The 26,006-nt window shown below is 46.4% G+C and overlaps 1 protein-coding gene across 3 annotated transcripts in view; it reads left to right on the forward strand.

Annotated features, from left to right (window-relative positions):
- The window catches only part of LOC138772265 (NXPE family member 4-like), a 97,499-nt gene that overhangs the window by 30,868 nt on the left and 40,625 nt on the right, over positions 1-26,006 (forward strand). The window contains exons 1-2 of one of the 3 annotated variants that reach the window (XM_069952551.1): positions 15,737-15,756; positions 16,192-16,385. The exons of 1 other annotated variant lie outside the window; for it this stretch is intronic. The gene's annotated coding sequence lies outside the window, so the exon portion shown is untranslated. Of the gene's footprint in view, positions 1-15,736; positions 15,757-16,134; positions 16,386-26,006 lie in introns of those variants that run through there. One more of the 3 variants, XM_069952550.1, reaches the window with a different exon arrangement.

Consider the following 26,006-nt stretch of genomic DNA (forward strand, 5'->3'; position numbering starts at 1 on the left):
TCTGCCCTCGTATTACCGCTTTCGCCGCACTCCAGAATAGTTGGGGGTTGTCCAGATGCATAGAATTGTTGGCCTGATAATCAAGCCACCAGCCTTTAAGTAGGGCCTGAAAATTTTCGTCCTGCGCCAGCTGTGATGGAAAGCGCCAAAGAACGTCTGGGCCTGCCCGCTGTGAGTCTCGGACTCCATCACCACCGGCGAGTGGTCCGAAATGACCAGATCACCAATGTCAATCAAGGACACACGAGCCAGCACAGGTTTGGAAGCCAACATGTAGTCAATGCGAGACCAGGATTGATGTGCCCAAGAGAAGTGGGTATATTCCCTCCCGTCAGGGTTACGGGCCCTCCATACGTCTGTTAGTTGAGAAGCTGTCAGGAAATCAGGTAAAGGAGTGCGTTTCCCTCCCGGATCAAAGTTAACAGAGGTGGTATAACGTTTATCTTCCACCGGGTTCCCTACAGTGTTTAGGTCTCCGCCTACTATTTTCATGAGAGTGGTGTCTGATAGGATACGGTCTCTTATGGCGTCCAGAAAAACTTTCTGTCCACTATTAGGTGCGTATACGCTATAAATGCTGATAGGGAGGGGGTGGCCCTGGAACTGTATGCATGTCCATCTACCTTCGTTGTCTCGAGCGACCGTCACTGCCTGTGTGGCCATACGTCTGTGTAGTAGAATGAGGGTACCTGCTTTACCACTGACTGCTGGCGAACCAACCACTTTGCCCACCCATAGTCTTTGCATTCGGATGAAGTCTGCCTCCTCGAGATGGGTCTCCTGCAAAAGAGCAATGTCAGTTTTTAGGCGTTTCAGGTGCCGTAGAACCATTAAGCGTTTTTGGGGAGATTTCAATCCCTTAACATTCCATGTTGTGATGCGCATAAAATATACAGTGTCATCTTATCACCAAAAATGTTGCACCTGCGGAGGCCCCTTCCGGCCCCCACCCCCCAAATCCCAACCAAAACAGAACCTCAAACAAAAGAAATAAAACTATAATTGACTCCCATTTTTCCACCATGACAGGCGAAAAGCCTGAATAGGACATGTGGAGGTAACTCTACAACCGGCTAAACCTAATGTACTTCCCAGACGAATAAACGTGCTACTCAGGAGAAAAACAGGAAGGAATTAACATACTTCACCCCTATGTATCAGGATAAATTGAAAAGAGACTGTTAAGGCAATTTATCAAAGTGGTATTAAAAAGAAAAGGAGTAGCAGTAAGCTTATTACCATCTAATTCCCCCTACTACTTATGTCCACTATGGCAAAAAATACCAGTGTATCTCGAGGATCAAGACCCCTTGGTCATTCCATAAGCTGGTTCACTACCCATTACCACCTCTCACGGATAAGTCAGTGGCCGACGCCACTCTCCTAGGAACCTTCCTTCGTTGTTCTTTGGGTGGCAATTTCGTAGAGTGAGGCTCATCTCTAGAGGGCAATGGTAGATGGTCCCAGGACGATCTTCTCCGTTGATGTCCCTCGTGGTGAGGTGAATTTTCCTTCTTTGACGGTGGGGATGGAGGGCCAAAACCAAGAGATTTTGCTGCGACCAAGGGATCCTGAAAAGTCATTGTTATGCCGTCAGGATGGAAGACTTTCAGCGTCGCCGGGTATAATAGGGCAAACTTCATTTGTTTCCTATGTAGTGCCGAACATAGAGGGGAAAAAGTCTTGCGTTTCCTCGAGACTTCAGCCGAATAATCTGCAAATATCAGCAATCTTTGGCCCTTATATTGCAAAGGTTGATTCTGTTGCTTAAAGGCACGGAGTATAGCAGTTTTATCCGTGTAGTCCAGATATCTTACGATCACTTGTCGAGGGCGGTTGGTAGGAGTCACTTGGGTGGGGGAGGCATCTTCAGCTGTGCGTAGGTCAGGTCCTATGCGGTGTGCTCTCTCAACCCTACAGGTTCTCCTGATACCTAACAAATCCGGAAGCTCGGATTCGCATAACGCCCTCAAGTCTTTTTGAGGTACCGCCTCCGGCACTCCCACAATCCGCAGATTGTTCCTCCTCGACCTGTTTTCCAGGTCTTCCACTCTGTCCCATAATTTTTTATTCTCTTGTTGAAGTTCCTGGAGACCAGCAAATGAGGAATCCATATCATTTTCTAATGTGAGCAGTCTTTGATCAAGATCATCAATGCGCTCATCATGAAGCGCCACAGTTTGTTGTAATTGCTGGAACGAGCGTGCGATTGTAGTCGCCAATGTTTCCTGTATGTCAGGTGCCAGGTGTCTGGCCACTTCTTCCGCAAGGCGTCTATAATCTATTGATGTGTCCTGTGAGGTGTAATCTGACTCCTGTCCTCCCAGCGCCGGTGGGTGGCCCGACATATCAGGAAAGCTGGAATTGGAAACAGAGTCCTCTGGGGTCAGCTCTTGCTGGGAGGAGGTCTGTTTAGTAGTTTTCACCCCTTTTCCTTTAGTTTTGGTGCCCATTTTAACGATATACTGATCCATCAATGTCCAATAAGGGAGTTAGGGTATAACAACTTCCACCAGGTACAGCAATGATATGTATCTGAACCACCAGGAGGAGCTCAAACCACAGTCTCAGCAATAGAGGATGTGAATAGGTGATATTTATGAAGAAGCCTTTATAGTCCTCTGTATTCCAAGCACCCCAGTGAGTGCCCACAGATATAGATATATGGCACAACAATAGGTCCTCAATGATCTTGGGGGGACAGAGCTCCCCAGTGAATGTGGTGAGATGAGGGCCACTTTATACAGATCTCTATGGCCTTGCGTTCTGGCAATGTCTGTGTTAGGGGCAGCGGTCCTGTGAGGCTGTACCCGGGATCCTGGATGGTGCTGGTGGAGGACACACTGTTTCAAGATGGCGGCTGTCTGCCTCAGGGCAGCTCCGTCGCGGTTAGGGCTGCGCCTTCGGGGTACCTCCTTCTCCCCTCTGTAGCTCAAGGGGCTCAAGAGCCGTGTCCGGTAAAGCCACGGCTGTGGTCGGGCCCGCTGCCGAGCGGTGAGCACCGCTGCTGCGTGTGGCCGGTCCGGAGGTCCGAGCTGCCGGGCAAGATGGCGCCGCGCTTCCGCAGCGATGTCCGCGGAAGGCGGGCTGAGGAGTGACTCAGCTGACCTGCGGGACCGGGCACGGTATGGGGCTGCTCTTGCTTCCGGCACTCAGTCCCGGCTGCGCCTATGTCAGGATATGCGGTGGAGGGGGAGAAGGTGCCTGCTGTTGGGGTGAAGATGCGGAGCTCCCTCTCCACGCGTCCTTACATGGCGGCGCCGGAACCGGAAGTCGTGTTTTTTTTTATCTTTTAGAGCCTTGTGAAAATGAAAAAATCATGACAAGATCAATGATTTAGAGTGAAAATTAAAAAAAAAATTCACTAAATGTTGGTCTAGCCTTGATTTTTTTCCAATTCCACAAGGGGTTAAAAAAGAAAAGAAACGCAAAACGTGTAGGGTAATTTCCCCTGAGTACGAAAATACCCCACATGTGGACATAATGTGCCATATGGGCACAGGGCAAGCCACCAAAGGGACAGAGCGCCATTTAGAGGCTGGAATGGAGGATGGAGGCCATGTCGCACTTACAAAGCTCCTGTGCTGCCAGGACAGTAGAAACTCCCCACAAGTGACCCCATTCTGGAAACTACACCCCATAAGGAATCTAACGAGGGGTACAGTGAGCATATGGACCCCACTGGTGACGGGCACATGTGTAGAACATGTGCCGTGAAAATAAAAAATACCATTTTTTTTCATTTTCACGTCCCAAATGTGGCCGTCACCAGGGGGCCATATACCCGCTGCCCCCCTTGTTAAAATATCACAGCAAGGAAAAACGAATGAGAAAAATACACCTAATCAAAAGAAATTCACTGCAGAGGAAAAAAGTGTATATTGTCTAAAATTTAACTTTTAATAGAGCCATTTAAAAGAACACACATATATATCCAAAAAATTGTATAAAAAGATAACCATGCCACTAAGCGGCATTTAACAAGCCTGTGTCGGGGGACACTCAGATAAATTCATAGGGAATGTACTTACAGTTCGGTGTCTTCAGGGCTAGCCAGCCCTAGGATAAGAGACACTAAGGGAATAAAAAATCCCACAGTATTAGAAATTCTATACTGTACCTCAAAAATTAAAAGGCACTTGATAGCTGGGACAATGCCCTAGAGATTCCTGCCTATCATCACATTAACCCTATTCTGTCCCTTTCCCAAGACACAAGGCCATCAAAAAAAGAAGGTGCGCAATTCACACCATGCGTATTGCCTCTACGCGTTTCCCTCCTCAAAAGATGATTCGTGGGGAGTTCATCAGGAGGCTTTTGATCACCGTCCTGGGGGTAACGATAATACCCAAACAGGACACTGGCGCCATTGATGGAAGACAGCACCAGACTAAACTACTAGCTGATATAAATAGTGCATGGCTAAATAAACCACTCCCCCCAGAAAAACAACGACATCACAGACTAGTCCATACATAAATTGGATACTTTTAAACTTACGTTATTCAGCTCGTGCCAGGAAGTAATTACTAGAGTTGCCCCCTACCGCAGCGCACGCCTGCACTCAGCTGGAACGCACGCCGTGGAACTTCCGGCAACCACCATGGAACGCAGACGTCAGATCCGCATAAGTAAATGCAGACGAGAGGTCCGTCGCTCCATGCGCATATACGCAGCGCAATGATGACGTAGCTTGCGTCTCAAAAGAGATACCATAGCTGGAACGCATCAGTGAAAACACATATAATGATACATAGTGGCCACTGTATACGCTCACCTAGTCAAATAGATGGTACAATCCTAATTACAAAACATATAACTACACATACTATTATGCAAACAGGGATCGCAACATCCATATCACAAGTCTGCATATGAAAACATTGCAATGATGTAGGGGAAGTGAAAAAATATTATGAGATGAAATAAAGATAAAAAATGAACACATCAACAATATATACAGATAAACACCCAAGCTCAAAAATGTAGCCGAGTGTACTGGTAACCGGGTGATAAAGTTATTTCCCTAGATAAATTACCTAAAGGCTAAGTTTGAAGGGGAATCCTCAATTAGATAAAGACATTATAATTTAATGCTTCATTCAAACCACCTGGATATGTGGACTTGAACCTAAAGATCCACTGGCACTCTTTTTGCAAGATCCTACGATCCCAGTCGCCTCGTCGTACCCCTGGTCTGACCACTTCTATTATGGAAAAACGTAACACCCTAGGGTCCCCGTCATGGTATTCCCATATATGTCTGGCCAGGGGTTTATCTCTCCGATGTCTAATGTCCCTAATGGGGACATTAGACATCGGAGAGATAAACCCCTGGCCAGACATATATGGGAATACCATGACGGGGACCCTAGGGTGTTACGTTTTTCCATAATAGAAGTGGTCAGACCAGGGGTACGACGAGGCGACTGGGATCGTAGGATCTTGCAAAAAGAGTGCCAGTGGATCTTTAGGTTCAAGTCCACATATCCAGGTGGTTTGAATGAAGCATTAAATTATAATGTCTTTATCTAATTGAGGATTCCCCTTCAAACTTAGCCTTTAGGTAATTTATCTAGGGAAATAACTTTATCACCCGGTTACCAGTACACTCGGCTACATTTTTGAGCTTGGGTGTTTATCTGTATATATTGTTGATGTGTTCATTTTTTATCTTTATTTCATCTCATAATATTTTTTCACTTCCCCTACATCATTGCAATGTTTTCATATGCAGACTTGTGATATGGATGTTGCGATCCCTGTTTGCATAATAGTATGTGTAGTTATATGTTTTGTAATTAGGATTGTACCATCTATTTGACTAGGTGAGCGTATACAGTGGCCACTATGTATCATTATATGTGTTTTCACTGATGCGTTCCAGCTATGGTATCTCTTTTGAGACGCAAGCTACGTCATCATTGCGCTGCGTATATGCGCATGGAGCGACGGACCTCTCGTCTGCATTTACTTATGCGGATCTGACGTCTGCGTTCCATGGTGGTTGCCGGAAGTTCCACGGCGTGCGTTCCAGCTGAGTGCAGGCGTGCGCTGCGGTAGGGGGCAACTCTAGTAATTACTTCCTGGCACGAGCTGAATAACGTAAGTTTAAAAGTATCCAATTTATGTATGGACTAGTCTGTGATGTCGTTGTTTTTCTGGGGGGAGTGGTTTATTTAGCCATGCACTATTTATATCAGCTAGTAGTTTAGTCTGGTGCTGTCTTCCATCAATGGCGCCAGTGTCCTGTTTGGGTATTATCGTTACCCCCAGGACGGTGATCAAAAGCCTCCTGATGAACTCCCCACGAATCATCTTTTGAGGAGGGAAACGCGTAGAGGCAATACGCATGGTGTGAATTGCGCACCTTCTTTTTTTGACGGCCTTGTGTCTTGGGAAAGGGACAGAATAGGGTTAATGTGATGATAGGCAGGAATCTCTAGGGCATTGTCCCAGCTATCAAGTGCCTTTTAATTTTTGAGGTACAGTATAGAATTTCTAATACTGTGGGATTTTTTATTCCCTTAGTGTCTCTTATCCTAGGGCTGGCTAGCCCTGAAGACACCGAACTGTAAGTACATTCCCTATGAATTTATCTGAGTGTCCCCCGACACATGCTTGTTAAATGCCGCTTAGTGGCATGGTTATCTTTTTATACAATTTTTTGGATATATATGTGTGTTCTTTTAAATGGCTCTATTAAAAGTTAAATTTTAGACAATATACACTTTTTTCCTCTGCAGTGAATTTCTTTTGCCCCCCTTGTTAGATTCCTTATGGGGTGTAGTTTCCAGAATGGGGTCACTTGTGGGGGGTTTCTACTGCCCTGGCCGCACAGAGGCTTTGTAATTGCATCATGGCATCCTCTAATGGGAATGGCGGCCATACCTATTTAGCTGGGGAAAAGAAACAATTCTAATTTATTTGGGGGTATTAGGCCAATTATTAGTTCATAAGGTTGAAAATGACAGGTGTCCATCAAATTCAACCTGTGTTGATCCAGAGGAAGGCAAAAAAAAACCTTGTAAGGCAGACGACAGTAGCCTCATCACAGGGGAAAAATTCCTTCCCGACTCCATAATGGCGATCAGAATAATCCCCGGATCAACGTGACCCCTGAAATAGGAATAAGGGAAGGAATTTAGAAAATGTAGAACTCCAATAACGTGTGGTACGCCTTGAAGCGATCCAGTATGCAGAGGCCGGGGGGATCAGGACAGGTATCACACTGGAAAATGGTGTCCTTCCTGATCCCCCTGTTACGCCACACTCTGCACTTCTTCTGGGGTCTCCTGTTTTCCAGTGTGGGGGACGTCACCTGGAAAAGGTTGCCCTGGTGCGATCCGGGGTCCTTCATATCCAGAAGCGCTGGGTCCGCTCCATGGCTGCTAATTATTAGGGCTCTGTTACTGCTTCTGATATTTTCGGATCGTGCCGCAAGCTACAGTAGCTCAGGCAGCGAGGGACCAGAAGAGGGGGTGCTAGTATAAGTTATCCCCGTACAGGTGGTGACCTTTATCCAGCAGTGGGAAGATCAGTTCCCGAATGATCTTCCCACTAACTCCGAGGATGGGGGGGCATTGTGGGGGCTGGATTTGGGTGTCCCTTCCTTCATACACTCTAAGGGTACGTGCACACTGCGGAATGGCGAAGGATAACCCTTTGTGCATTCCGCAGCTGGCACCCGCCGGCGGACTGATGTGGGCGCGCGTCTCCGTCTGTGTCATAGACTCCATTCTATGCACGGGCGGATACCGCTCTCCGTCCAATGTGTTCATTTTTGGATGGACGATGGAATCCGCCCGTGCATAACATGGAGTCTATGACACGGGTGGAGACACTCGCCTGCATCAGTCTGCCGGTGGGTGCCAGCTGCGGAATGCAGATCTGGGGTACCGTTGTATTCAGGAGAACCTGCGTTACAAATTTTGGGGAGCTTTTTTTCTCATGTTCCTTTTGAAAATTAGAAACTTTAATCTAAACGTATATATTATTGGAAAATTTAAATTTTCAATTTTTTTACGGCCTAATGGTGAACACTTTCCTCCAGCCCCTGTAGGGTTAAAATGCTCATTATACCCCTAGATTAATTCTTTAAAGTGTCTAGTTTCCAAAATGGGGTCACTTATGGGGGTTTCCAGTATACAAGCCTCCTAAATCCATTTAAAAAAAGAACTGGTCCCTAAAAAAAAATCCATTTTGGAAATTTCATGAAAATTTGATATATTGCTACTAAATTTCGAAGTCCCGTAACACCTTAAAAAAGTAAAATATGTTTACCAAATTATGCCAGAATAAAGAAGACATATTGATAATGTGATTTAGTAACTAATTTATGTGCTATGACTTCCTTTTTTAAGAAGCAGAGAATTTCAAAGTTCATAAAATGCAAATTTTTCAAATTTTTCATGATATTTTGATGTTTTTCACAAAAAAAACACAAAGTAGTGACCAAATTTTGCCACTAACATAAAGTGCCATATGTGACGAAAAAACAATCTCAGAATCGCTAGCATACTTTAAAGCATCACTGAGCTATAAGCGCATAAAGTGAGACAGGTCAGATTTTAAAAAATTAGCTTGGTCATTAAGGCCAAAACAGGCTTTAGAGGCAAGGGGTTAAATAGATTTGTCCTGTTCCAAAATCTTTCATCTCTCATGTATTTTTTGTGCTTATGCTCCTTTATCTCGCACTGTAAGGCCATGTTCACACAACGTATATTTTACATGAATCACGGCCGTTGATGCAATTTGCAACAACGGCCATGGTTTATGCAAAACATACAGCACGTTGCACTTGAATGAATGGAATCCCGGCCGGAGTGTATACACATAGTATACACTCCGGCCGAGATTCCATTCGGCCGCACGAAAAACTGACATGTCAGTTTTATGCGGTCGCATGCTCCATTGTGTGCAGTGGTGAATTGGGATGCGGGTGCACACGGGTCATGATGACAGAACGGCCGGTGTCCTACACCAGTGAACATGGCCTAATGCTTTGATGTCTTTTTGCAGCCTCTGTTCTAATGCACTGAACTCTGGATGTGTCTTAAATGTTTGTACCTTAACCTCTTAAGGACCCATGTCGTACCGGTACGTCATGGATCACTGTCACTTAAGGACCCATGACGTAACGGTACGCGGGTCCTTTAAGAGGGCGCCGCGGCCGGCCGGGTCCCGATCGGGGGAGATAGCCTGCTATAATACATAGCAGGCCATCTCTCCCTGTCGGCATGGAGGGTTGTTAACCCCCCCCATGCCGACGATCGCCGCTATTGGCTGATAAGCCCATAGCGGCGATCGGAACCTATCCGGGCCGTCGGTGGCCCGATGACCCGGAAAAAAATGGCGGTCGGTGCCGTCCTCGGACAGCACCGACCGCCATTACTGTAAAAAGTAATGGTGGTCACGGTACCACTGTCCCGATCGCCGTGAACGGCCGGCCGTTCACGGCGATCAAAGTCCCCACAAGTAATAAATACCTGCTCCGGACCCCTCAGCTAGGTAGCTGAGGGGTCCAGAGCAGGTATTTGTACATTACTCACCTGTCCCGGGGTCCTGATCGGCGTCTTCCGGGTTCCCGGCGTCCTCTTCATCTTGTCGGGTCTTCGGCTTCTTCCGTGAGTCCCGATCGGCTTTTTTCGGCTCCAGCGTCGTCTTTTTTCGTATTTTTCCGGCTCCAGGGTCGTCTTTTTTCGGATCTTGCGCTCTGCTGCCCCCTAGCGGCTGATAAGTGTAATACACGTATCAGCCACTACAGGGATGTTCAGAATGTAGTTAAAAAACTATCGCCGCTGAGTGTTGATCAGCATTGCACGAAAGTGCGCTGCTAATCAGCAACTCCTCCTTTTTGGCGTAGGGTGGTTTTTTTAATATCCTACTGCCACGGTCTGCTGATAAGTGCCGAACATAAGTGCGGCATTTATCAGCAACACCATTTTTGGCGTAGGTTTTTTTTTTATACTTACTGTAAAAAACACGTAAAAAAAAACTACATTACACCACACTACACTACATTGAATAAAGTTTTACACTACACCACTACATACCCCATATACCAATCCCTATATAAAAGTGGCCCCCGGCGTGTTTTCGGTATCGGACGCATACGTTATTATTGCCTCCGACACTGAAACAGCCAGTGAGGATGAATGGGGGGTCCTTCTTTCCTCCATTCATCCTCATCCTCCTCATCATCCAGTGACGTGTCTGGGTGTAGCGTAGCGTACGCTGCCCCCCAGACACGTCTTTTCCGCCAGTACCGTCCCAATAAGAGATGACGGTATGGTGTGAAATTCTACGCACTCCGTGAGCATACCTCAGGGTACTCTTAAAGATTTACGGTACGTGCACACTGCGGAATGGCGAAGGATAACCCTTCGTGCATTCCGCAGCTGGCACCCGCCGGCGGACTGATGCAGGAGCGCGTCTCCGCCCGTGTCATGGACTCCATGTTATGCACGGGCGGATTCCATCATCCGTCATTCCATCAACACGTTGGACGGAGAGCGGAATCCGCCCGTGCATAGAATGGAGTCTATGACATGTGCGGAGACGCGCGCCTGCATCAGTCCGCCGGCGGGTGCCAGCTGCGGAATGCACAAAGGGTTATCCTTCGCGATTCCACAGTGTGCACGTACCCTTAGAGTGTATGAAGGAAGGGACACCCGAATCCTGCATACCCCCCCTCCTCCTCCCATCCTCCGAGTTAGTAGGGAGATCGTCCGGGAACTGATCTTCCCACTGCTGGATAAAGGTTACCACCTGTACGGGGATAACATTTATACCAGCGCCCCCTCTTCTGGTCCCTCGCTGTCCGAGCTACTGTAGCTTGCGGCACGATCCGTAAATATCAGAAGCAGTAATAGAGCCCTAATATTTAGCAGCCATGGAGCGGACCCAGCGCTTCTGGATATGAAGGACCCCGGATCGCACCAGGACAACATTTTCTAGGTGACGTCCCCCACACTGGAAAACAGGAGACCCCAGAAGAAGTGCAGAGTGTGGCGTAACAGGGGGATCAGGAAGGACACCATTTTCCCGTGTGACACCTGTCCTGATCCCCCCGGCCTCTGCATACAGGATCGCTTCAAGGCGTACTACACGTCATTGGGGTTCTACATTTTCTAAATTCTGTCCCTTATTCCTATTTCAGGGGTCACCCTGATCCAGGGTTATTCTGATCGCCATTATGGAGTCAGGAAGGAATATTTCCCCTGTGATGAGGCTACTGTCGTCTGCCTCACGAGGGGTTTTTGCCTTCCTCTCGATCAACACAGGTTGAGTTTGATGGACACCTGTCATTTTTAACCTTATAAACTAATAATTGGCCTAATACCCCCAAATAAATTAGAATTGTCCCTTTTCCCCAGCGAAATAGGTATGGCCGCCATTCCCATTAGAGGATGCCATGATGCAATTACAAAGCCTCTGTGCGGCCAGGACAGTAGAAACCCCCCACAAGTGACCCAATTCTGGAAACTACACCCCATAAGGAATCTAACAAGTGGGGCAGCGGGTATATGGCCCCCAAGTGACGGCCACATTTGGGACGTGAAAATGAAAAAAATGGTATTTTTTGTGCCCATCACTAGTGGGGTCCATATGCTCACTGCACCCCTTGTTAGATTCCTTATGGGGTGTAGTTTCTATAATGGGGTCACTTGTGGGGGGTTTCTACTGTCCTGGCAGCACAGGAGCTTTGTAATTGCGACATGGCCTCCATCCTCCATTCCAGCCTCTAAATGGCGCTCTGTCCTTTTGGTGACTTGCCCTGTGCCCATATGGCACATTATGTCCACATGTGGGGTATTTTCGTGTAGGGGTATTTACCCTACACGATTTGCTTTTATTTTCTTTTTTAACCCCTTGTGGAAATGGAAAAAAATCAAGGCTAGACCAACATTAAGTGTAATTTTTTTTTTAATTTTTACTCTAAATCATTGATCTTGTCTTGATTTTTTCATTTTCACAAGGGGCTAAAAGATAAAAAAAAAACACAATGTGTAGAGCAATTTCCCCTGAGTACGGAAATACCCCACATGTGGACATAAAGCGCCATTCGGGTGCAGGGTAAGCCTCCAAAGGGAAGGTGCGCCATTTGGTTTTTGAAGGCTGGATTTGGATGGAATGGATTTCGAGGGGCCATGTTGCATTCAAAAGGCCCCTGTGTTGCCAAGACAGTTAAACCCCCCCACAAGTGACCCCATTATGGAAACTACACCCCTCAGGGAATGTAACAAGGGGTGTAGTGAGCATATGGACCCCACTGGTGATGGGCACAAATGTGGAACAATGTGGCGTGAAAATGAAATATTAAATTTTTTACACTATAATGTTGGTCTAGCCTTGAATTTATCATTTTCACAAGGGGTTAAAAGAGAAAAAAAAACACAAAATGTGTAGAGCAATTTCCCCCGAGTCCGTAAATACCCCACATGTAGACATAAAGCGCCATGTGGGTGCAGGGCAAGCCTCCGAAGGGAAGGAGCGCCATTTGGATTTTAGAGGTTGGATTTGGCTAGAATGGATGATGAACACCATGTCGCATTCACAGAGCCCTTGTGCTGCCAACACACTGTAAACCCCCCACAAGTGACCCCATTCTGGAAACTACACCCCTCAAGGAATCTAACAAGGGGTGCAGTGAGGATATGGACCCCTGGATGACGGGCACATTTGTGCCATGAAAGTGAAAAAATGAAAATTTTCACTTTCACGTCAAATTTTTCCACATTTGTGCCCGTCACCAGTGGGGTCCATATGCTCACTGCACCCCTTGTTAGATTCCTTGAGGGGTGTAGTTTCCAGAATGGGGTCACTTGTGGGGGGTTTCCAGTGTCTTGGCAGGACGAGGGCTCTGTAAATGCGACATGGCCCTTGAAATCCATTCCATCCAAATCCAGCTTCCAAAAGCCAATTGGCGCTCCTTCCCTTTGGAGGCTCGTCCTGCGCCCGCTTGGCACTTTATGTCCACATGTTGGGTATTTCTGTACTCGGGAGAAACTGCGCTACATGTTTTGTGTTTTTTTTTTCCTTTTATCCCTTTGTGAAAATAAAAAATTGAAGGCTAGAACAACATTTTAGTGTAAAAAATACTTTAATCTTTTTTCAAGCCATATTGTTTGGAAAATCTGTGAAGCACCCCTTGTTACATTCCTTGAGGGGTGTAGTTTTCTAAATGGTGTCCCTTTAGGGGTGTTTTTTAGGTTTTGGCACCCCAGAGCCTCTGCCAACCTGAAGTGGTACAGTCAAAAATGACCAAAAATAACGGAGCCATTGAAACACACTAGGCGCTCCTTTATATCTGAGGCTTGTGGTTGCGTCAAATAGCGCAATAGGGCCACATATGGGGTATTTCTATAAACTGCAGAAACGGGGCAATCAATATTGGGGTGCATTTCTCTGGTAATAAGCTTATAATTATGAAAAATATTGGATTACAATAAAATCTCTGCACAGAAAATTAAAATTTTCAAATTTCTTACACACTTAGCTTTTATTTCTGTGACTCCCCTAAAGGGTTAAAAAACTTTCTGGATGTGCTTTTGCAGAGTTTAGGGGGTGCAGTTTCTGAAATGGGGTGCTTCGTGGGGCTTTCTAACACACAGTCCCCTCAAATACACTTTAAGCTGGGTTCACACTATGTATATTTGAGGCTGTATTTGGTCCTCATGTCAGGTCCTCATAGCAACCAAAACCAGGAGTGGATTGAAAACACAGAAAGGATCTGTTCACACAATGTTGAAATTGAGTGGATGGCCGCCATATAACGGTAAATAACGGCCATTATTTCAATATAACAGCCGTTGTTCTAAAATAACAGCACATATTTGCCATTAAATGACGGCCATCCACTCAATTACAACATTATGTGAACAGAGCCTTTCTGTGTTTTTAATCCACTCCTTGTTTTGGTTGCTATACAGCCTCAAACATACAGCCTCAAATATACGTAGTGTGAACATAGCCAAAACCTGAACAGTTCCCTAAAAATATCTGATTTTGAAATTTTACTGAAAATTTGGAAATTTGCTGCTAATGTTTTAAGCTTTCTATTGTCTATAAAAAATGAAATATAGTTTAATAAATGCCGCCAACATAAAGTAGACATGTTGCTAATGCTATTTAATATATAATTTATGTGGTATAACCATTTTCTGTATAAGCAGAAAAGTTTTAAAGTTGGAAAAATGCATTTTTTCACAATTTTTCACGCTATTTTGGGTTTTTACATAAAGATTCGTTATAAGTATCGACTCCAATTTACAAGAAATGTGAAGTACAATATGTCACGAGAAAACAATCTCAGAATCATCCGGATAGGTAAAAGCATTCCGAAGTTATTAATGAATAAAGTGACACTGGTCAAATTCATAAAATTTGCTCCGGTCCTTAAGGCCATTTCAGGCCCGGTCCTTAAGGGGTTAATGATCTTTCTCAAGTTGTTGATGTAACAATACCACTTGCTGTTTCTCGTACTGGAGTAAATACTTCAGCATGCGTATGTGTATAGAGGTAAGAGTTGTTGCCAACCTACAATAAAATTGGCCATGAGATCAGAAAGTAAATGCTGCTGGCACCTCTACAAACTATTTCTACTACCTCTCACCTGCACCTGTAGTTGTCAAAGTACTATTGTATTATTGCACTGAAGACCTTAAGTAAACAAATGTTATCCTGGTTAAGATATTAGACTCTGGTTTGTTCTTGCTGCACTCACACTTATACACCAGGCTTACACTTTGGTTATCAGAAGTCTGGGAAGCAGCGACCGTTTTCCCGGAGGTGGGTCTCAACACCACTCCAGGCTACCGTGACAAGTGCCCAAGTGACTCTACACCCACAGAGCTGCCACAACACACGCTAGCGGTGGTACAGCGGATCCACGTCTTCAGTCATTACACCAACTAGATGGTAAATTATCAGAAAGCTCAGAAACGTCAGCTATTGTGAAGGCTGTTTTTGTTAAGTAATTGATAAGGACCCAATAGTCCCAAAAGTAATTGATAAGAAAAGAAGAGATAGAAAGAACAGATCATGGCGCAAAAAATGACACCTCACACAGCCCCATAGACAAAAAAAAATAAAATAAGCGTTATGAGGATGGAAATAGAGCATTTTTTTTTTTAAGGTTCTAATTTTTTAAAAACAGTCATATAAAATAACAGTTATACAAGTTACATATTTTCATAATTGGACCGACTTGAAGAACATAGCTGACATGTTAGTTTTACCATATAGGGAACCCCCCTCCCCGAAAAAAAAAAAAAAGAATTGCTCTGTTTTTTTTTTTTGTTTTTTTTTTTCAATTTGCACAAATGATTTGTTTTCCGGTTGTGCAGCATATTTTATGGAAAAATTAAGTCTAACATTGCAAAAAAATATGGGCTCATGTGGGTCTGTAGGTAACAAAATGCAAGCGCTGTGACCTTTTAAAAACAAAGCGGTAAAAATGAAAAAGCAAAAATGAAAATTGACCTGGGAGGGAAGGGGTTAAAGAGGAACCCATCATCTACCCTTTACGAATTAATAGAAGTACAGAAAAGTATAGAAAAGTCTAGCGACAACTGTATTTTACATATCTAAAATTTACCAAAATCTAAATAAAGCCTGCATGAGAAATAAACCTTGTTATGACAAGGGAGTTTCAGTTCTCCATGTGGCTGCCTCCTGATAAGAGCTGCACATCTGACATAGGAGGACTGCCCTCTGCATACAGCACATCTACATGCACCCCCTAGGGATAAGGTCAGTATTTTCTCTTAAATAATTATATATGTCCAAACATTTTATAAAACATAGAGTTAGCATGGTTGAAAAAAGACACATGTCCATCAAGTTCAACCAAGGAGGGGATAGACGGAGGGAAGGGGACAGATTCACTGTTCTCATTGTAAAGAAGGGTTGTCGCCTCCAGCAGAGGCGTAGCTACCATTTCCTGCACCTGGGGCAAAGATTCAGTGTGGCGTGTCCCCCCCCCCCCCATGAAGTATATTGCACGGTGCTCCCTAAGTGCACTGTCTGACCACGAGTGTGAGATAGAGAAGGTGGATCACCTACTTACAATACCTTAGAATCTTCTATCTATCTAGCTAGCTAGCTACAGTATCTATCGTTGGATCCCTCTGGTCTGTCTATCTTATATCTGTAATTAATACTGTGTACCCTGCCACACTCATACAGAAATCGAACTACAAGCCTCAGCAAGCCTTAGGGGATCACTGAACTATTAGGCACTATGATGATATCAATATCCAAAAGTTTGCACCATATGCCCATTGCGGATATCCTCTCTGTAAGTAGTACTTGCTCCAAGTGGTCCATGCAGCAAGTCTTCAAGACTGGACTTCTAGATATCTGGACTTCTGTAATAGCAGGTTAGTTCAAGCGGTCTTTATCCATTTGCATGCTGGGCCTTGTGGTACTACAACTCTATGCAGTGTATGGTATACAGTGCTGGAGGTGCTGTATGGTATACAGTGCTGGGGTGCTGTATGGTATACAGTGCTGGGAGTGCTGTATGGTATACAGTGCTGGGGTTCTGTATGGTATACAGTGCTGGGGGTGCTGTATGGTATACAGTGCTGGGGGTGCTGTATGGTATACAGTGCCTGGGGTGCTGCATGGTATACAGTGCCTGGGGTGCTGCATGGTATACAGTGCCTGGGGTGCTGCATGGTATACAGTGCTGGGGGTGCTGTATGGTATACAATGCTGGGGTGCTGTATGGTATACAATGCTGGGGTGCTGTATGGTATATAGTGCTGGGGTTCTGTATGGTATACAGTGCTGGGGGTGCTGTATGGTATACAGTGCTGGGGTGCTGTATCGTATACAGTGCTGGGGGTGCAGTATGGTATACAGTGCTGAGGGTGCTGTATGGTATACAGTGCTGGGGTGCTGTATGGTATACAATGACGGGGTTGCTGTATGGTATACAGTGCTGGGGGCAGGGCCGTTTTAATACATTGGTGGGCCCAGTGCACAGCCCTCAAGGGTGCCCCCCCCCCCCTTCCCTTTTGGCACATTGTATAATGTACTGAATTTGCCCCCACACTGTATCAAGAGCCCCAATACATACAGTAGTTACCTTATAACACTATTTCCACCATACAGTGATTACATATTACATAAAAACTGCACTAAACAAAACAGAAAGATATCACCAATGATACCATTACATAATACCGCCACATCATGACCCCTAACACTACTGCAGTGTCCCGGAACAGCCATTCTCATGCTCGTATTTCTAGTATAAACAGTTCTGTTCCGGAAAGCTATGGTCCACTGCAAACTGCGTGTATTGTGTCACCCCTGCAGTATTCAGGTCTGCCATTCCTGTCATTTATTGCATGTGTATTCAGGTATCAGTGTCTAAAGGTATTATGTCGCCTCCTAGTGTTCAAGGATGGTACTTCTCATGTATATTCCTCTGTATATGCCTAATGGTGTGATGATGCAATGGCTGGATGTCACGTGACTGTGCCCTGTTTCCATGGTAACACCAATGGTCATCAAGCTTTTGGCTGGGTTACCATGTGACTTCCTGTGCTACCTCAGTCTATTCCCTACCATCAAGGGGATAGGTTGTCTGTTAGTCCTCTCTCTTCCTGTAAAAGAGAGAGGCCTGCGTTGTGCTCTGCTGCTCCAGTCCACTGGCTGTGTTCCTGTCTCAAGTCTCAAGATCCTCATCTGGGTGTCGATTCTTCAGTCATTCTTCAGCTCCTCTCATCATCATCTTCTCAAATCATCAACAGCAAGTATTCAAGTCAAGTCACATTCCACCCAGCATCTCAACTTCAGTATCACTACTACTCCCATTATTCAGCACGCTAATCTCACAGCCTATTGCAGCATCACCCATTATTCTGCTTTATTCAAGATTGCCTTATTCCCGGTTGCATCCGGAGAGACTGTTACTACTAGTTACCACCGTTACAATAAATACACAACTACCGTTGTTTCTGAACCTTGGCATTGGTGTGATCATTGGTGCCCTGACTAAGGACAACAAAGAATCGCATGCCCAGTATTCCCGCATGGTCAGGAGCCTGGCTTCCAGCTGTAGCACCCTCGTGCCTAAACCGTGACCACTACTTCCTACAGCTGCCCCGATTCCTGCACCCTCACAACATCTGTATAGCGGAGTGGCCCCTAGAAGCCAGGGCGTTGCACTACAACCCTATAACAGAGTGCAGTTACATCCAGTGACTCACCGGGGGCGTCTTCTCCGATCAGAGTCTGACACCTTTTCTTTTTCTCTCCATCCAGCCTGGGCCACCTTGAAGTCTTCTCCTGGCTGTGAATCTTCTCTCCAGAATCTGCCAGAAAAATATTTAAGGCTCCAACACATACAGTAGTTAGGTCCCTTGTACCCCTATACAGTAGTTACACCCCTCTGTACCCCTACATTGTTACACCCCTCTGTGCCTCCATAGTTTTAAGGTGTCCCTGTAGTATATAGCCCCTCATGTGCTCCTCCAGTTATATACAGCCCTCCTGTGCGCTCCCCCATTAGTATATAGCCCCTCATGTGCTCCTCCAGTTATATACAGCCCTCCTGTGCCCTCCCCCATTAGTATATAGCCCTCCTGTGCACTCTCCCCAGTAGTATATAGCCCCCCTGTGCTCTCCCACAATAGTATATAGCCCCCCTGTGCTGTCCCACAATAGTATATAGCCCCCCTGTGCTCTCCCCCAATAGTATATAGCCCCCTGTGCTCTCCAATAGTATATAGACCCCTATGCTCTCCCACAATAGTATATAGCCCCCCTGTGCTCTCCCCCAATAGTATATAGCCCCCCTGTTCTTCCCCTAATAGTATATAGCCCACCTGTGCTCTCCCCAATAGTATATAGCCCACCTGTGCTCTCCATAATATATAGCCCCCCTGTGCTCTCCCCCATAGTATATAGACCCCTGTGCTCCCCAATAGTATATAGACCCCTGTGCTCCCCAATAGTATATAACTCCCTGTGCTCCCCAATAGTATATAGCTCCCCTGTGCTCCCCAATAGTATATAGCCCCCTGTGCTCCCCAATAGTATATAGCTCCCCTGTGCTCCCCCACAGTATATAGCCCCCTGTGCTCCCCCATAGTATATAGCCCCCCTGTGCTCCCCCATAGTATATAGCTCCCCTGTACTCCCCCATAGTATATAGCTCCCCCATAGTATATAGCTCCCTGTGCTCCCCGATAGTATATAGCTCCCCTGTGCTCCCCCATAGTATATAGCTCCCCTGTGCTCCCCCATAGTATATAGCTCCCCTGTGCTCCCCCATAGTATATAGCTCCCCTGTGCTCCCCCATAGTATATAGCCCCCTGTGCTCCCCCATTCTATATAGCTCCCTGTGCTCCCCAGTAGTATATAGCCCCCTATGCTCCCCAGTAGTATATAGCCCCCTGTGCTCCCCCATAGTATATAGCCCCCTGTGCTCCCCCATAGTATATAGCTCCTCTGTGCTCCCCAGTAGTATATAGCCCCCTGTGCTCCCCCATAGTATATAGCTCCCCTGTGCTCCCCCATAGTATATAGCTCCTCTGTGCTCCACAGTAGTATATAGCCCCCTGTGCTCCCCAGTAGTATATAGCCCCCTGTGCTCCCCCATAGTATATAGCCCCCTGTGCTCCCCAGTAGTATATAGCCCCCTGTGCTCCCCAGTAGTATATAGCCCCCTGTGCTCCCCCATAGTATATAGCCCCCTATGCTCCCCCATAGTATATAGCTCCTCTGTGCTCCCAAGTAGTATATAGCCCCCTGTGCTCCCCAGTAGTATATAGCTCCCCTGTGCTCCCCCATAGTATATAGCTCCCCTGTGCTCCCCCATAGTATATGGCTCCTCTGTGCTCCCCAGTAGTATATAGCCCCCTGTGCTCCCCAGTAGTATATAGCCCCCTGTGCTCCCCCATAGTATATAGCTCCTCTGTGCTCCCCAGTAGTATATAGCCCCCTGTGCTCCCCAGTAGTATATAGCCCCCTGTGCTCCCCCATAGTATATAGCTCCCCTGTGTTCCCCAATAGTATATAGCTTCTCTGTGCTCCCCAGTAGTATATAGCCCCCTGTGCTCCCCAGTAGTATATAGCCCCCTGTGCTCCCCCATAGTATATAGCCCCCTGTGCTCCCCAGTAGTATATAGCCCCCTGTGCTCCCCCATAGCATATAGCTCCCCTGTGCTCCCCAGTAGTATATAGCTCCCCTGTGCTCCCCAGTAGTATATAGCCCCCTGTGCTCCCCCATAGTATATAGCTCCCCTGTGCTCCCCCATAGTGTATAGCTCCCCTGTGCTCCCCCATAGTATATAGCTCCCCTGTGCTCCCCCATAGTATATAGCTCCCCTGTGCTCCCCCATAGTATATAGCCCCCTGTGCTCCCCCATATTATATAGCTCCCCTGTGCTCCCCATAGTATATAGCTCCCTGTGCTCCCCCATAGTATATAGCCCCCTGTGCACCCCCATAGTATATAGCTCCCTGTGCTCCCCCATAGTATATAGCCCCCTGTGCTCCCCCATAGTATATAGCCCCCTGTGCTCCCCATAGTATATAGTCCCCTGTGCTCCCCATAGTATATAGTCCCCTGTGCTCCCCATAGTATATAGCTCCCCTGTGCTCCCCAGTAGTATATAGCCCCCTGTGCCCCCCCATAGTATTTAGCCCCCTGTGCTCCCCAGTAATATATAGCCCCCTGTGCTCCCCCATAGTATATAGCCCCCTGTGCTCCCCCATAGTATATAGCCCCCTGTCCTCCCCATAGTATATAGCCCCCTGTGCCCCCCCAAAGTATATAGCCCCCTGTGCTCCCCCATAGTATAATGCCCCATGTGCTCCCCCATAGTATATAGCCCCCTGTGCTCCCCAAAAGTATATAGCCCCCCTGTGCTCCCACATAGTATATAGCCCGCTGTCCTCCCCCATAGTATATAGCTCCCCTGTGCACCCCCATAGTATATAGCCCCCTGTGCTCCCCAATAGTATATAGCTCCCCCTCCCATATAGCATTAAAAAAAAAACACTTACTCACCTAGGTCCTCGCGTTCCTCTTCACTTCCTGCTCGGGGGGCCCCTTTAAACAGTGGGCCCGGTGCACGTGCACCATGTGCCCTCTGGTTAAAGCGGCCCTGGCTGGGGGTGCTTTATGGTATACCGTGCTGGGGGTGCTATATGGTATACAATGCTGGGGGAGCTGTATGGTATACAGTGCTGGCGGTGCTGTATGGTATACAATGCTGCGGGGGCTTTACGGTATACATAGCCGGGGGTGCTGTATGGTATACAGTGCTGGGGGTGCTGTATGGTATACATATCCAGGGGTGCTGTAAGGTATACAGTGCTGGGGGTGCTGTAAGGTATACAGGGCTGGGGTTGCTGTATGGTATATAGTGCTGGGGTTCTGTATGGTATACAGTGCTGGGGGTGCTGTATGGTATACAGTGCTGGGGTGCTGTATGGTATACAGTGCTGGGGTGCTGTATGGTATACAGTGACGGGGGTGCTATATGGTATACAGTGCTGGGGGTGCTGTATGGTATATAGTGCTGGGGGTGCTGTATGGTATACAGTGCTGGGGGTGCTGTATGGTATACAGTGCTGAGAGTGCTGTGTGGTATACAGTGCTGGGGGTGCTATATGGTATACAGTGTCGGGGTGCTGTATGGTATACAATGCTGGGGTGCTGTATGGTATACAGTGCTGGGGGTGCTGTATGGTATACAGTGCCGGGGTGCTGTATGGTATACAGTGCTGAGAGTGCTGTATGGTATACAGTGCTGGGGGTGCTGTATGGTATACAGTGCCGGGGTGCTGTATGGTATACAGTGCTGAGAGTGCCGTATGGTATACAGTGCTGGGGGTGCTGTACGGTATACAGTGCTGGGGGTGCTGTATGGTATATAGTGCTGGGGGGCTATTTGGTATACATATCCGGGGGTGCTGTAAGGTATACAGTGCTGGGGGTGCTGTATGGTATATAGTGCTGGGGGTGCTGTAAAGTATACAGTGCTGGGGTTGCTGTATGGTATATAGTGCTGGGGTTCTGTATGGTATACAGTGCTGGGGTGCTGTATGGTATACAGTGCTGGGGTGCTGTATGGTATACAGTGACGGGGGTGCTGTATGGTATACAGTGCTGAGAGTGCTGTGTGGTATACAGTGCTGAGAGTGCTGTATGGTATACAGTGCTGGGGGTGCTGTATGGTATACAGTGCTGGGGTGCTGTATGGTATACAGTGCTGAGAGTGCTGTATGGTATACAGTGCTGAGAGTGCTGTATGGTATACAGTGCTGGGGGTGCTGTATGGTATACAGTGCTGGGGTGCTGTATGGTATACAGTGCTGAGAGTGCTGTGTGGTATACAGTGCTGGGGGAACTGTATGGTATACAGTGCCGGGGTGCTGTATGGTATACAGTGCTGAGAGTGCTGTATGGTATACAGTGCTGGGAGTGCTGTATGGTATACAGTGCTGTGGGTGCTGTATGGTATACAGTGCTGTGGGTGCTGTATGGTATACAGTGCTGTGGGTGCTGTATGGTATACAGTGCTGAGAGTGCTGTATGGTATACATATCCGGGGGTGCTGTGTGGTATACAGTGCTGAGAGTGCTGTATGGTATACAGTGCTGAGAGTGCTATATGGTATACAGTGCTGGGGGTGCTGTATGGTATACAGTGCTGAGAGTGCTGTGTGGTATACAGTGCTGGGGGTGCTGTATGGTATACAGTGCCGGGGTGCTGTATGGTATACAGTGTTGGGGTGCTGTATGGTATACAGTGCTGAGAGTGCTGTATGGTATACAGTGCTGAGAGTGCTGTATGGTATACAGTGCTGAGAGTGCTGTATGGTATACAGTGCCGGGGTGCTGTATGGTATACAGTGTTGGGGTGCTGTATGGTATACAGTGCTGAGAGTGCTGTATGGTATACAGTGCTGAGAGTGCTGTATGGTATACAGTGCTGAGAGTGCTGTATGGTATACAGTGCTGAGAGTGCTGTATGGTATACAGTGCCGGGGTGCTGTATGGTATACAGTGCTGAGAGTGCTGTATGGTATACAGTGCCGGGGTGCTGTATGGTATACAGTGTTGGGGTGCTGTATGGTATACAGTGCCGGGGTGCTGTATGGTATACAGTGTTGGGGTGCTGTATGGTATACAGTGCTGAGAGTGCTGTATGGTATACAGTGCCGGGGTGCTGTATGGTATACAGTGCTGAGAGTGCTGTATGGTATACAGTGCCGGGGTGCTGTATGGTATACAGTGCCGGGGTGCTGTATGGTATACAGTGCTGAGAGTGCTGTATGGTATACAGTGCCGGGGTGCTGTATGGTATACAGTGCTGGGGTGCTGTATGGTATACAGTGCTGAGAGTGCTGTATGGTATACAGTGCCGGGGTGCTGTATGGTATACAGTGCTGGGGTGCTGTATGGTATACAGTGGTGAGAGTGCTGTATGGTATACAGTGCTGGGGGTGCTGTATGGTATACAGTGCCGGGTAGCTGTATGGTATACAGTGCCGGGGTGCTGTATGGTATACAGTGCTCAGAGTGCTGTATGGTATACAGTGCCGGGGTGCTGTATGGTATACAGTGCTGAGAGTGCTGTATGGTATACAGTGCCGGGGTGCTGTATGGTATACAGTGCTGGGGTGCTGTATGGTATACAGTGGTGAGAGTGCTGTATGGTATACGGTCCTGCACCTGCAATCAGCACATGAGATGATGGAACTGGGAACTACAGGAAAAGGGGGCAGCTGCAGTAAACTACAGATCAGGACTCCCCCATGCTATGCTATGGTTTATTTGTATAATGGGAAAGGGGGGTGATTTAAACTTTTATTGGGGGAGGGGCTTTGGGGTATTTATAAAGACATTTTTACTTTTTTTTTTTTTTACACATTTTAGGTCCCCCTGTGGGACTTTTACATTCAACACTTAGATTATTCACACTGATCATTGCTATGCCATAGGCATAGCATTGATCAGTGTGATAGGCGCTCTGCTGATTAAGCCTGCCTGTGGCAGACTTAACCAGCAGAGCGCCGATCAAACCGCACAGAGGAAGGTGAGAGGCCTCCGGCGATCCGTTTAAGGGGTTAGTGACACGCTGCACCTTGGTCTTCAAGGGGTTATCACAGTAGAAGTGAAGTGTGAGCACTGATTATGCAAGAGGCACGCTCTATTCACTGATCCCAGTAAATTGATATAACTCAATAGGAGTTTACAGTGCCCAGTGCTCAGTGAGTTAATAATACACTTGGTTGGCAGCTACAACAAAAAAAAATCACCCACAACCAGCCCTCCTACCCTTTTCTCTCCTCTCTGTCCCTATATCGCTCTATTAGGGTCCTATTCCACGGGCCGATGGGGGCCCGATCTATAATGTAAACGAGCGCCGATCTGCTAGATCAGCGCTAGTTTACTGGGCCTATTCCACGGCCCGATAATCGTTTAACGAGGGCTTTTAAAGGACTTCCTACTCCCCACTCAAGGGCTTTAAGGACCCACACCCATTTATGTGTAGAACGTGTCTGACCACACACACACACACACACACACACACACACACACAATGACCCCCCTTGCCTATGCCATCTGTGGTTGGCAATGTGATTTAAAGGGGTGCAGGAAAATGTTTTTTATGCTTAAAATTTGGCTTTCTGTCTATGGCAATGTAAAGGAAGGAATGTTTCCTTTTTTTAAAATTTTACATAGAGGTTATAATGTGTTTGGAGTGTATAGTTAAGAGGCTGTGATAGTGGCGTAATACTGCGAATTTGGCGTATTAGATGCACCCAGACATGCTTCCCCTGCTCTCCAAGTTGCATTCCAGAGGTGTTTGCATCATTTTCTAAGGTGGACTTGGAAACCTAAATTCCACCACTTGGAACTCCCCAAGAATCATGCATTTATCTCCTATTGACTTTAATGGGGTTCCATATTTGATCGAGTAGTCAAACATTGCGTTCTGTTCTAATTGAATTTTGAGCTTCTGAGTATATTACTACTTGCTCATTTCTAATAATAATTAAGATTGTACCAAGCTCCAATCCCAGCCATTAAAGGGAAGCATCTAACCTGCTGTTTTGTCCCTATAGCACACGGGGTGCAGAGGATAAAGGTAATTTTCCTACCTTGTTAAACCTACATCTATTAGATATATAAATTATGTGGTTTGGTGGACTGTGTGTGGGACTACTACCCTCAGAGCACCGTTTCCCGTTTCACCCCCGACTGGCCTGGCCCTTATTCCCCCCCCCCCCACACACACACCCCCTGCACAATGTGATCGGGGAGGGGAGATCCCTATATCTTACCGCCCTGGAACTCAGCATCAGAATAATGTTGATCCCAGCTTGATATTCTGTTGATCTGGACTTCTAATTACTGTGTAGTTAAAAAAAAAAGTGTTTCTATTATTAAAAAACCCTCCCCTAATAATAAAAATAAATAAATAAATAGACATGTTTGGAATCGCCGCGTGCGTAATCTCCCGAACTATTAACTTAGCCCATTCCTGAAAGTACAGATCATAAGTAGAGCGATTTTAAGGAACATTTATTTTCTGTTAAAAGGTTTTATTTTTTATAAAAGCCACCAAATAATAAAAAAGTTATGCAAGTTGCATATCATTTTAATCAAATTGACTTGAGGAATATATATAAAATGTTAGTTTTTACATAGTATGAACGGCAAAAAAAACCAAGCCCCCCCCCCCCTCCCCCCCAAATAAAAAGAATTGTGTTGTTTTTTTTTTGTTTTCGTTTCAATATTACCGCTCATGTAATTTTTTTTCTGGTTTGGCAGTATATTTTATGCAAAAATTAAGCCTGCCATTGCAAAGTAAAATTAGTGGCGCAAAAAATAAGGGCTCATGAAGGTCTGGAGGGGCAAAAAAAACAAGTGCTATGGCCTTTTAAACACGAAGAGGAAAAAACAAAAACGCAAAAATGAAAATTGGCTCCGTCATTAAGGGGTTAATTATCTTTATTATCGTAAT

The sequence above is a fragment of the Dendropsophus ebraccatus genome, chromosome 14, assembly GCF_027789765.1.
Source record: "Dendropsophus ebraccatus isolate aDenEbr1 chromosome 14, aDenEbr1.pat, whole genome shotgun sequence".
Lineage (NCBI taxonomy): Eukaryota > Metazoa > Chordata > Amphibia > Anura > Hylidae > Dendropsophus > Dendropsophus ebraccatus.